The sequence below is a fragment of the Prunus persica genome, chromosome G6 (genome assembly GCF_000346465.2).
Source record: "Prunus persica cultivar Lovell chromosome G6, Prunus_persica_NCBIv2, whole genome shotgun sequence".
Lineage (NCBI taxonomy): Eukaryota > Viridiplantae > Streptophyta > Magnoliopsida > Rosales > Rosaceae > Prunus > Prunus persica.
In genome coordinates, this window is record NC_034014.1 from 19,694,423 (window position 1) to 19,708,505 (window position 14,083).

Genomic DNA, 14,083 nt, shown 5'->3' on the forward strand with positions numbered 1-14,083 from the left:
TTATTAAAACCGAACCGAACGACAAACCGATGATAGTATTGATCGGTTCTAATTTGAGGCAAAAACCGGTCCAAACCGAACCGTGCCCACCCCTAGCTAAGAGCATGTCCACCGTAGGGACTTTAGCCAGGGCAAGAGGCCCATTCCCTCAGTTTTGGATCTCCAGCGCAGCACCTGCAGCCCGGGCAAGCCCTGGGTCCCACCAGCCTGGGCAAGCCCAAGGGCAGATTTTGCCTGGGCTTCAGCTATAGGGCGTTGATGTTAGTGGTGATGTCACGCTGACGTCAGCGAGTCAAAAAAATTGAAAAAAATGGAAAAAAATCAAAATCAAAATTTTTTTTAAAAAAAAATACCAAAAAATTATGAATGTTTTCCCTATGAATACATAACAATTTTATTCACTTTCCCTATAAATACATAACAAATTTATATTTTGTTGCATATTCTTTTTTTTTTTTTCTTGCCCTTGCCCTAGCCTTTTGGGGTGGAACCAAAAAAGGCAAGGCTGCCACTATTCACATAAATAGTGGCAGTCTTTACTTGCACTTACCCTTGCCTTAGCCCTTATGGATGGAGATGCTCTAAAGGAAACACCAAACACTTAAAAACTCTTGCATTCTTCATCTACCACCAAAGTTGAATACCACTCACTCACCACGTGACACTTCTCGTGCCCTCGCTTGTTCTGGACCAAGTCTTGACCACCCTTGACCAAACCTCGCCTCAAAGAGATTTGAAGGTTCAATCAGCCAGTTCAAAATCAAGTACCCATTACCCCTGGAGATCGAACCAAAGAAATATAATTGCAAAGAATAGCCACAAAGCTTGTCTTGTCACCTACACACTTAATAAATTAATACGAATTAGTTTGTACATGTATTATTGTGTCATTTGTCCCGAGAAAGTCTTACATCAAGTAAGAGTGGTCAAGTTCTTCATCACTTTCTATCAATTGAATATTTCTTACAAATCCCTTGGACCCATTTGGAACAATTTGCCTTGCAAAAACATGTGAATTCAAGTTCAATTACAGGACTATGAATATTTCAGATCAGCGGCTCACGGGAATATCAAGAGATCAAGAACATAACATGAACTGAATTATCAGCGCAGCACGAAATGCGTATGCTTTATGACATATGCAGTGACAGAAGCTTCTTTCTTTATTAAGCCCATCTGAGTAAAACAGTGGGGACATATATTTACATATTTAAGCATGAAAACCCCGTGCCTTCTCTGCTTTTAGCAGCCTAAACAGAAACAGCAGAAAGCATGCATACATATAAATATATGTCGTCCATTTTCAAGATTACAACCTCAACTCCAGTCCAGTTGGGCAAATAGAAAACTTAAAAAAGACGAAGTTCTAATGTCGATTGAAGCTTTGGCAATGGCGGGCATGGATTATGCAGAATCTCACATTGAGCTTGAAGAGTTGGAGTGTTGCGGCTGGGAACAGCCACCGCCATATCTGGTTGCCGAGCAAACTTTGGGCATTGACATTGTGGACAACCAAGAACAGATGAAGGAAAGGATGCGCAAATGGGCAAAGGCGGTTGCTTCCATGAATGAGACTGTAATATTTCCCCCAAAATCAACAAGTGTGTTCAGATAATGTGTGTAAATTGTAATAATATTATACTAAGTCCAGTGTCTACTGTTAGGACCTTCTATATCTCATTTTCGTTATATCCTCTACATTTTTTAATGATTTTTTTTTAATATATTTTTTTAACCAACTTTAAGATATTTATTAGATATTTTCACAACGCGGGCCAAATACACCTCCAACAAGACTAACCACAACTAACTAGGTATTGAATTATCACAAATACAAATCTTCCATAGACCAAGCTCGATTGCCATAGTTCCCAGAAATCCTAGACTTCACAACTAGAGAATCAGTTTCCATCATGACCTTACGATGACGCAAAGACAGAGCTAGTTTTAGGCCGTTGAGAACAGCGTCTGCTTCGGCCGCAAGGGCAAATTGACACACCTTACCCTCTGCTAAACCTCCACAGAAAGCACCCTTAGAGTTTCTGTTAAGTTTTTCTAGTTTAAAAACAAAATATGCACGCAATGTTACTTTCGAAATTTCTAAACCATGTAAGTGTGACTCTGAAAATATGTAGTACTGAGGTTCATAGAGCAAACCATTGAAATATTAACTTTGTTATCCAATTACAACAACAAAAATTCATAACTTTCAACGTATTTTTCATTTTCTACAGCACATTAAGTCATCCTAATTTAATAATTAATATAGTTACAATTCAAAGATAAATAACTTCAAAGTTCCATCAAAATTCAAATTTAACATCCTTATCTAGTTATCATCGAATGAGAGAACTGCACGTGTAAAATAAAATGAAAATAAAATTACAAGTGGAAGGTCCGGTTTGATTTGGACCAATTTACAAAAGCTCAAAATCGCAACAAAAGCAAACCATTACAGTTGGTTTAGTCTTAAATCGTGGGACTTTTTTTTGTCAAAGCCAAACAAAACCAGCCATTACGGTTCGGATCGGTCAAATTGATGTCTACTCCTACCAAATTGAAACACTATCAAGCCCTTTAGATCACAAGAAACAGTAAGGGATTACTCTTTTGCAAATCCAGATCTTTTTTTTTCGGCTACATATAATGTTTCACCTAGTTTCATGTGTTTTGACATTTTCCCACCAACACCAAGAACACAACGCAACTCAAATAGAGGACTATATACTGGTAAATATGGTCACGGGAATTTCAAGATTTTAAAAAAAAAAAACATGAACTGAGTTATATTTATCAGCGCTGACGGGTGCAAGAAATGAATATGCTTTATGACATACGCAGTGAGAGGAGCTTCTTTCCATCTGAGTAAACGAGGAAGTGATATTTGCACATTATACACTTTAAGCATGAAAAACGCTTGTCTTCTGTGCTTTTTGCAGCCTAATCAGAAACAGAAAAAAGTATTGTATAGAAATGTGTATTGTCTATTTCCAAGATTACAACCTTAGCTCCACCCCAAAACAGAAGAAGATTTTATGTAAATAAATAGCAATTAATGTCGATTGAATTGAAGCTTTGACAATGGGGGGCATTGACTATGCAGCTGGAGTATGGAGCTTGGTAACAGGCACCGCCGTATCCAGTAGCCGATAGGCAAAGTTTCGGCATTGGCATTGGTGGCAAACCTGAATTGCAGCAAATATAAATCTGTTTGAGTGGGGTTTTATACAAAAGGTCTCGATGTTATTAGGAGTGGAACCATTTATTATATGAGACTTTCTATTTTGTTAAGTTTCCGATGTGGGACTCGTGTATTCTTCAACACTCCTCCTCACGTGGGACCACTTTTTAGTGGGCCACACGTGCAACCAATTTGGTTTAATCAGGCGCAGTCAACCGACCTGCTCTGATAGCATGTTAAGATTTCAGAGGAACGGACCCTTGGCCCACCACTAGCAACATCGATATTGTCCCCAACTTAACCACATGTTTAGCAGGTATGAGGTTTTATACAAAAGGCCTCGATGTTATTAGGAGCGGAACCATTTATTATATGGGACTTTCTATTTTGTCAAGTTTCCAATGTGGGACTCGTGTAATCTTCAACAATATTGACGTACATAAATCCAAATAGCAGTTAGATGTAGTGATTGAAAAATGTTGGACAAGCAATAGCATATGCAAAGGGAGCCCCACTACACTGCTTGCGGGCAGAGTAGTAAGGTGAATCAGTGCTCGGAAAAGCATCATCAATTAAATCAAGTCAAAACTCAATGGGGAAGAATTATCCTTGATTGGCTAAATCTTTTGGATTAAGGTTCATTAGGCCATCTCCAGTCATAGAGCTAAATATAGTCCAGGGCTATAATTTTAGCCCTCCAAAAGATTAATTTTTTAAAGAGTAGTGCATGACTAAATTTTTTCATCTCCAGCCATGCATGGCTATACTTTAAGGCCCTCCATGTTTTATTATTTTGAGAAAAACTATGGTATAACATTTATATATTCCACTTTTATGTATTGTTTAATTTAATTAAACTACTATTTAGGAAAATATTCCAGGTATGACACATATACGTTGAATAACAAAACAAGTGAAGATAATAAATTTGTAGGAAAGTGTGGAAAGTATTTGACCCAAAAAAAAAGTGTGGAAAGATTGTGAATAAGTAGAGAATGTGACAAATATGTAAATATGTAAGAAATGTTAAATGAAATGTGGAGTTATTAATAGACATATTTCAGATTTTTTTTACTTTTTAAAAAATAATTAGAAATAAAAATAAAAAGCCCACAACGGCTTTATTTTTTTTTAAAACTTAAAATTGATGCATTTCAAAATGACCAAAATTTTTTTTATATATACTAGCCTCTTCACATGTGCTTTCGCGTTTGTGAGATTTTTTTTTTTTAATGGGTAGTTGTGTTCCATAAAAATAGGATCCATTATCTCTCCTTTTTTTCATTTTAATTTTTTTTAATGAAAAAGTGTGAATTTACCATATTATCCTTATTTAATTAATAATTTCAATTCTTAATATTTACATTAACTGAAGGCATTTTCTGGCATTTTGAATGTTTCATCATTCTCTGCCTTTTGCTTTATATATTTAACCACAAGGTGTGGTGCGGTTGGCAAATTGCCACATCCAGCTGGCAAGCTACCTAGTACATCAATGGCAGGAGTGTTAAACCCTTTGGAAGCACTTTATGACCAGGGGCAAGACGAACCCTAAACAAGGATTAATCCTACCTTTCAGGTGTGGGGACACCTCGTAGTATTTATCAAAAAGTTAACATTCCAAATTATATATATATTTAAAAATAATTTAAATACATTTAAAACATTAAATAAAAACAAAAACCACTACTATCTGACATTAGTGCGCCTTTAATATCAACCATTGGATTGTAGTTGCATAAGATGTTCCCCTGATCATGCCCACGTGGGATACTTTCTCTTTTTGGGCAGCACATGCGCTGGGCCCACAAAAAAATTTGGCCTAGGCTCATTTGGCCTGGTTAGGTGGCGTTTGGGGTTGCTTAAATTTTTAAAAAAGCAGCTTTAATAAAAAGTTATGGTAGTTTGAGTGTTTGGTAAACATGAGGAATTGGGCTTTTTAAAAAAGTTGCTGTCAATGACCCTTGTTTTTCAGAATCCCTCACAACCCAGCTTTTAAAAGCTGCTTTAAAAAAAATTTAACCGGTGCTTTAATGATTTTTTGACTTTCCCATAATATCCTCACTTATTTTTCAAAATGACAGTCCTTCGTCCTCCAATTGATCGAGCGATACCACACTCCGTTCCTTTCGAAAACTAGAGTGAGTGAGGGGGAGAGTGATGAGTTTCATCGACTTCATCATCTTCTTCGCATCAGTCATCACCAGCCGCCATCGACGCCATCTTCCTCTCAGTGGTTCTCTCTCGATGGCTCTCTCTTGTCGGCGCTCTCTTTCTTGTTGTCTCTCTCTCTCTCTCTCTCTCTCTTCACTAGCTCGCTCGATCTCTCTCGCTGGCTGACTCCATGAGAGCCTCCATTCCACAGGTAACGACTGTCCTTCTGTTAGGATTATTTTCTATATTTTTTGTATCCCCAATATGATTGAGGGTTAGAATATTTGGGTGTTTAATTGTATATTATTTGGGCAAATTGTTCTATTTTTTTTAAAATGTTGTCGATTTATATAGAAATTAAGGCAACATTTCGGTTTTTTTTTCCTTTTTCTGTTTAGGGATTTATATATGTGTGAATATGTGTTTTTTCCTCCATTGTTTATGAGATTCTGAATCAGGTGTATTGGTGTTTGTGATTTGTTGTTGTAACAAGAGATGAGAATCAGATCTCTTGGCTTACCCTTCCAACTTCAGATATTCACATACATGTTCTCTGCTTTCTACCAGTAAGTGATCTGCTAAAGCTTGGAGCAAAAAGTCAGGTCTATGCAAGGACTGCTCTGGTTTTTGTTAAAGCTTAGCCAATTTTCTGGTCATCTTTTCAAATTTGTGATTAGCTGGCAGTGAATTTTATCTTAAATGTTAGAAATGCAGGGTACCCATCTTTTGTATTTTCCTAATGAATCTCATTGGTGTGGTTAGAGATCAGAACAACTGGATTTTCTGTCCATATTATGTAGGTGTGGTTGGTATAGTTTTGGTGTGTTGTTGGGATCTTGGTTCTGTTTATCAATTAAGGGGCAATATTTTTTATCGCACCCTTTATGAAGTCCTATGTACTGGCCTTAGATAAATATTTTCGGGTGCGCTTGAAATAGAGTTACAGTATTTGAATACGAGAATAATTCAGAATGGAAGAAGATACACAGGAAATATGATCTTTGGCCTTGACTCCAACATGGTCTTGCTACTATTTTGACAATTTTTGTTGCTATTTCTCTGCCTGTGGAGTTCTCTGTCAATCGATTCAGTTATGTAACTTTTACTCTAGCATTTTTCATGAGGTTTTTGTTTCTCTTTATTGTTATTTAAGTTATTAGACATATATTCTTTTTTGGACTGCATCCGCTATAATTGTACATAATAGTTTTACTTTATTCACTACTTAACTAACTTTGTATTCGTGTAAAAATTCTTTTATGTTCTCCAGTGAACCCAAAATTTATCTATATGTGGACCATGTCGTGTACGTTACTATCTGGTCTTGTCCATTTGTGAAAGGCAAAGTACAAAGGAGGGAGAAGATGATGATGATGATGATGAGAGTGGGCAGCATTTATGAGTAATCACATGTAGCTCCTCTATTTCTAATTATAGTTTAATTTTATGGATATAGTTGGAATCAAGATTGGTAAACTGTGTAATTACTATTGAATCTTCAAGTTTTATGAAAGAAACAATTATGTATATATGTATGGTGTGGGCAATAGCAGATTTGGACTTGAATTTATTGTTCACAAAGCATTATGGTTGTTTTTTAGTTAAAATTGTTAGAGAACCATTGGAAACCAAAAAAAGAAGCTAATGAATGCATTGAGAAATAGCATCGCTACAAGTTTAATGAATGCATCTAATTAGCTTCTTTTATATTGCAGTGACCTATTGGGGCATTTTAAAATTGAACAATTTTTGTATTTTTGTCATGTCCAAAGCCCTCAAAAGACATTGTTATTATTAATATAACAATATTTAGAATTACTTTTGTTATAATAGTAATTTATAATTTATGGTAAAATATGTATGTTAATTGTAGATTAAATTTTTTGATAAAAAAGTGTGAATTAAAAAAGAATACAAATTTATGTAGTGAAGTTGGGTTTTGTTTTTTTAAAGTAGAAAAAGAATGAAGAAAATAACAAACAGTTTAATCATTATGTTCTTTTTTGTCATTATACATATTAAAAGCACTTCTGATAAAAATTTACCAAACATTTTGACTACTCACAGCAGTTTTTCAAAAACAGTTTACCAAACGCCTAGTAGCTTTTTTTCACAGCTGATTATTTTCACAGCACAGCAGAAGCAGATTTTTTTAAAAGCACAGCAACGCCAAACTAGCCCTTAGAAGGCTAAAGGATTAGATTTGGCCAAATTTTTTTTAGCCCATGATTGGAGTTGTATGTTTTTAGAGCTACATATGGCCTATGGTCCATGACTGGAGATGGCCTTACCTAAATTAACCTCTTTTATTTGAATTGAGAGCTAAATTAAATTAATTAACTCAAACTAAGTTAGAAGAAACCAAATCAATCTGCCCTAAATCAAATAAAATTAGGGCACAATCCCTCAAATCAAGAAATTATAGTTTAGGACTCCAAACCAAGACCCAATAGTTTCTCTATAGACAGTGGACTCTCATTCAAAAGAAAGAACTTTCATAAGACAAATCAAGCTAGACTTGGCTAACCAGAAACTCTCTGGCTAAAGGAAACACCAAACACTCAAAAACTCTTGTATTCTTCATCTACCACCAAAGTTGAATACCACTCACTCACCACGTGACACTTCTCGTGTCCTCGCTTGTTCTGGACCAAGTCTTGACCACCCTTGACCAAACCTCGCCTCAAAGAGATTTGAAGGTTCAATCAGCCAGTTCAAAATCAAGTACCCATTACCCCTGGAGATCGAACCAAAGAAATATAATTGCAAAGAATAGCCACAAAGCTTGTCTTGTCACCTACACACTTAATAAATTAATACGAATTAGTTTGTACATGTATTATTGTGTCATTTGTCCCGAGAAAGTCTTACATCAAGTAAGAGTGGTCAAGTTCTTCATCACTTTCTATCAATTGAATATTTCTTACAAATCCCTTGGACCCATTTGGAACAATTTGCCTTGCAAAAACATTTGAATTCAAGTTCAATTACAGGACTTTGAATATTTCAGATCAGCGGCTCACGGGAATATCAAGAGATCAAGAACATAACATGAACTGAATTATCAGCGCAGACAGGTGCACGAAATGCGTATGCTTTATGACATATGCAGTGACAGAAGCTTCTTTCTTTATTAAGCCCATCTGAGTAAAACAGTGGGGACATATATTTACATATTTAAGCATGAAAACCCCGTGCCTTCTCTGCTTTTAGCAGCCTAAACAGAAACAGCAGAAAGCATGCATACATATAAATATATGTCGTCCATTTTCAAGATTACAACCTCAACTCCAGTCCAGTTGGGCAAATAGAAAATTTAAAAAAGACGAAGTTCTAATGTCGATTGAAGCTTTGGCAATGGCGGGCATGGATTATGCAGAATCTCGCATTGAGCTTGAAGAGTTGGAGTATTGCGGCTGGGAACAGCCACCGCCATATCTGGTTGCCGAGCAAACTTTGGGCATTGACATTGTGGACAACCAAGAACAGATGAAGGAAAGGATGCGCAAATGGGCAAAGGCGGTTGTTTCCATGAATGAGACTGTAATATTTCCCCCCAAATCAACAAGTGTGTTCAGATAATGTGTGTAAATTGTAATAATATTATACTAAGTCCAGTGTCTATCAATCTAACGTGTTAGGACCTTCCATATCTCATTTTCGTTATATCCTCTACATTTTTTAATGTTTTTTTTTATAACAAACTTTAAGATATTTATAAGATATGTTCACAACGCGGGCCAAATACACCTCCAACGAGACTAACCACAACTAACTAGGTATTGAATTATCACAAATACATATCTTCCTTGCAATCCGTGTGAGTCGAACCTGAGACATTCTCTAACTAAGGGAGGACAAATATGACTAAATCAAAGGTTAGTTGATATTGCAAATGAGCTCAGCAAAGTTGGCTAGAGCAGATATGCTCCCCACTCTGCACCAGAGCTCAAATCCCCCTCTCTATAGTTTAGATTAGTTTAAATTAGATTATCGCTTGTATAAAAAACAAAAAAAGCTAGTTTTGATAAATGCCAACACCACATCTGGTGCTAGGCGAGCAAAGTTAAGGAGCATATTCAATTGAGATCTAGGCATTGACATTGGTGAAAAAACATGAACAATACAGATGAAAGCTAAGATGCGCAAATGGGCAAAGGCTTTTGTTTCCATGAATAATACTGTGTAATCTTTCACCCTGTAATGAAAACATGTATTCAGATGATGTGTAATACGTTATATTGAGTTTTTGGATTTAAAAAGCTCCAATAAGTTGATGGTTTCAACTTTGTCCATACAAGCATGGATGACTGCTTGAAACACATGACTCCCTTTCCATGTATATATCATGACAAAATAGCTTAATTAATTGTTTCTGTTTTTATCCCCTTTAATTTAGTTTCCCATGTTTTGGTTGAACTGCTAATGTGGTTTTCAAGTTTTGGTTTTTTATTTTATTTATTTATTTATTACTGGTGATTGCTAAATACTAATGTTTGGGACTGAGTGGATAGTTGCTCCATTGCTAAATTCTAATGTTGGGCCGTGCCAAAACTTAATTGTTGGAATGTGGGGTTTGGGAAATTACTCAAATAATAAAGCGTACAGTGTAAAATGAAAATATTTTCCTAAGGTGATAGAAGATAATTTCAAGGTTCACCCAGTGCCTAGAGCTGAGTTCCAGTATGTTCAAGTGCAAGTTTTACTCAAGTAGTTAAAGACTTGACAACCAGCGTCCAGTTGTTATTGGATTTCTTGAGAGCTTCAAGCATTATTTAGTTACATGATGACAAGGTGGGGATGCGTTATGAATGGAATCGATACAATTGTTGGTCAGATTAGCCAGATCTAAACTCTGCTTCATGAATGGATGGAATGGATACAACTACGGGTCAGCTTAGTCAAATCTTCTTGAGCCGAAAATTAGGTTTCTCCACCCTAAAAGCAGTGATGTGCTCCGATTTCATGGTTTCCTTCAACAATCCACTAGAATTCTCTCACATATTATTCTTAGCTAAAATAATTCACGAAATGACTACGTTGACTTTTTTTTCTTTGATTTTCAATGTATGTTAACGTTTTTTTCCCTCAGTCTCCTTCTATTGAAATATCCCTCAAAATGTTTCATGTAGCAGATGAAAGATGACCCGTTAATTGTTAATCCATCATCTAATTTTTCCCATTATTTATGAGTTAAGACATTATGAAACAATAATGCCAATTGCTGATGAATTCAAGAAAGACAATTCTGCCAATAAAAGGAAAAAGAAAAGGGAAAAAAAGAGGAAAAGAAACTGACACCATGCAACAAACAATAACCTTAAATCGAGTCTGCCAATAAAAGGAAAAAGAAAAGGGAAAAAAAAGGGCTAGGTAGCAAATTTTTTTTGACAAATAATGTCGATAAAGCTTTGGCATATAGCAGGAATTAACCTTGAAGAGTTGGAGATGTAGGCATTGACATTGGTGAGAAAAACATGGACGATGATATTCCCAATTAACTTTAATAAAATAAAAAATGGCCGTTCTAGTCAATACAGAACCAAAAAAGTGAACATCATCTAGTCTAAATTTTGTTACCAATTTTCTTTTGGGTAAACATCTTGTCCTAATTATGCAATTTATGTCTAATTATTTTTTGTAGCTTATTGTATGTTGTGATTTATTTATTTTCCCAAGAATGTTATGAGTTGTAATAATGTCAAATTATGAATACTGTAATTTATAATTCCAACAAGAATTCTAATGATTTATGAATCAATAATATAAAAAACAAATGTAATTAGATGGATTTATTATGTTTTCTATTAATCTTATAGCTATTTAAGGTTCACCACTCATGACGATAATTCCAACGAAAAACAGATAAATGCCATGAACAAGATTGTAATCTTTCCACCCTGAAATCAAGATATGTTTTCAGATGACGTGTAATACATTATAAATTGAAGTTTTAAAGCAGTGGTTTTTGTCCATACAAACATGGATGATGTGATTCTTCTTGAAACACATGACTCCCTTTCCATGTATATACCATGGTAAAACAAAATAGTATTATATGCATGACCAGATGATATATAAGATTTGTTAGCTTAATTGTTTCTGTTTTGCTCCCCTTAATTTAGTTTCCATGTTTCGGCTCAACTGCGCCAAAGTGCTGGTAATATTAGTGAGGGGCTGGAATTAATAGAACTTAATTGTTGGAATGTGGGGTCTCGGAAATTACTCAAATAAAAGAACTGCAATGTAAAATGAAAATATTTTACTTATCGGATGAAAGATGCGTTTCAACCTCACTAACCAATGTCCAAGGCCGATTTTATATATCTTCAATATTTTTGAAGTGCTGGATGCCAAAGTTATGGAATTCCTTAACAGTTTTAAGTATTTGTTGAAGTATTGCATGACAAAGTTATGAATGGACGAAATGGATACAACTGATGTTCAGTTTGTAGCTAATTTAGTCTTGTTATTGTCCAGTTGCTCCTAGCTAAAATAGCCAAATCCAAATTATGTGCGTATCTAGGGTTGTTCCACCAAGTCGACTAGACAATCACAATTTTCTAATGGGAATGTTACCCAAACTGACCATTGAAGTCAAATTAGACCAACCTTGCCATCAAAGTTGTTTAAGCAAAATCAACCAAGATCCAGTTGAAAAGTGCACTTAATTTGAGGGGTCTCTTAAAGTAACAAAAAGAGTCGATGCTCAGACCATGGCTTGAATTTTGCAATTTTGTAACATAATCCTATTAACATTTATCTTATCATTCCATCTTCTCTTCACGAATTTTTTGTTGTTGTAGACCCGCTAAGCCAGCGACCGCATAACCATGCCGCATTTTGTTTCTATTCCTATATGTCTAGGTGCCCACAATTGTTGCTTCGCAATGATAAAATGAAAATATGTTTCATGTGGCTGGTGATGTCTGGTTAATTTATCATCTAATTTTAAAAATAAGAAAAACAATCATCCCAACTGGAGTCGCCAAGTATAATGAAACACAAGCAAAACTTAGCCCAATTCGAATGAAACCCATGTTACATGGCGCTACAAAGTGATCAACAAAGCCTGTGTACTTTCCTCCTTTTTTTTCAAGGGAGCACAAGTGAAGAACAGATCATATAAGTGATAGTATAGTTTTTTGCAATGGGCTTATAGCTCAAGTAGTTAAGAAGCATTTATCCATATACCCAAAGTCCTACATTCGATTCCCTCCCCCAATATCTTTTGTATAAAAACAAACAAACAAACAAAAGAAAAAGTGAGGACAAATTAAGGAAAATTAAAAAGATAGTAAAGCTTGATGTTCCAAGGCACCCCTAAACCTCTTCTCCTTATCTCCTATCATATAAAGTTAAAACTTATAACCATTCCTGTCTTAGGCCATCTCCAACCATGAGGGCCAAATCCAAATTTTAGGATTATAGTCCCAAAAACCTTCTCCAACCATGTATAATGAGGGGTGGTAATTTGGGTCAGACTGAAATCTTGGGTGGAATTTGGCCCAACTTTCCAGTCCGGGTGGAATTTCTGTGGGCCCCAAGTCGAAGCCAACTTGTGCAGCATGTGAAGGAATGACAAGACAAAGCAAATTTGTTGGACACGTGGAAGGCTCACATCAAAGGGACGTTGGAATCCAACAGCTCCCTTTGAAAACCAATTATGCATCTACTCAGTCCCGATCTCTTGGACCACAGGAGTCCAAGAGATTGTGGTCACCCACCGTTGGATATTAATCCAATGGTTGAAAAAAGTTTTTTAAAATGAGTGCAAGAGTGAGTGAACCGTTGAATTTACATCCAACGGTAAGTGACCACAAATTTCTTGAACTCCTGTGGTCTAAGAGATCAGGACTGTGCATCTACTTGTTCTTTTTTAACTCTTTATATAATCTTTTAGAGCCTTGAAAAGTTGGCCACGTGTAAAGCAATGGGAACCAACTTTTTGTCATTTTTCAAGCTTTCTCAAATAGATATAAACAGCCCATATTTCTTTCAACTTGTTTTTTAACGAGAAAAAGAAGATCCAATGATCAAAATTAAAATCAAATGGTTAAAATAATATTTTCAATTTATCTAAATGAGATCCCACTCTCAAACTCTACAATCATTCTCATTTTAATTTTACGCGAAAAAAAAAATGTTATGTTTATGAAATTTTAATTTTTTTAGATTAAAATGTTTAGAAAATTAATTCACGAATGTTGAAACAAAAATAATGTCAAGAAAAATTAATGACAAAAAAAAAAAATTAAGGGTTAAACATTCTTAAACAATTTAATTAAGTTGCGGACTCAAATTATGAGTCTGCAAGGTTGGAGGAAAAAAAAAAATTTAAGTCCTAACAATACATTAATAGTTGTATTTTGGAGGGGAAAATTTGAGTTTAGCCCCAACATAGTTGGAGATGACCTTAGGACAAGAATCATCAAATAAAACGGGAATAACTCAAAAGATGTTCCCCTCAGCAGCACGCATGCCAAAGGTAGAAGGTTAAATATCTGAACAGGCCTGTTAATTGGAGGGATTGCAAAAGTACAACACGGATGCAGGGGCACCAAATGCCATGACATTTTCAGCTTTGGTGAAAAAGTGAACCAAATCCCTCTCATGGAAATGCATCCACACCTACCCAGTGAAACTCATTAAACTAATCACATGTATATCATTTCACATCTCCCAATTGACAAAAGCTTTTTATGAAACTTGTTAAATCAAATCTTGTGTCATCACCACATTTGGGTA

General features: G+C 35.4%; 1 long non-coding RNA gene across 1 annotated transcript; it reads left to right on the top strand.

Annotated features, from left to right (window-relative positions):
* Positions 5,258 to 6,911, top strand: LOC109949509. Its single transcript, XR_002271971.1, has 2 exons — positions 5,258 to 5,546; positions 6,606 to 6,911. It is a non-coding gene; the product is annotated as an uncharacterized LOC109949509 (long non-coding RNA).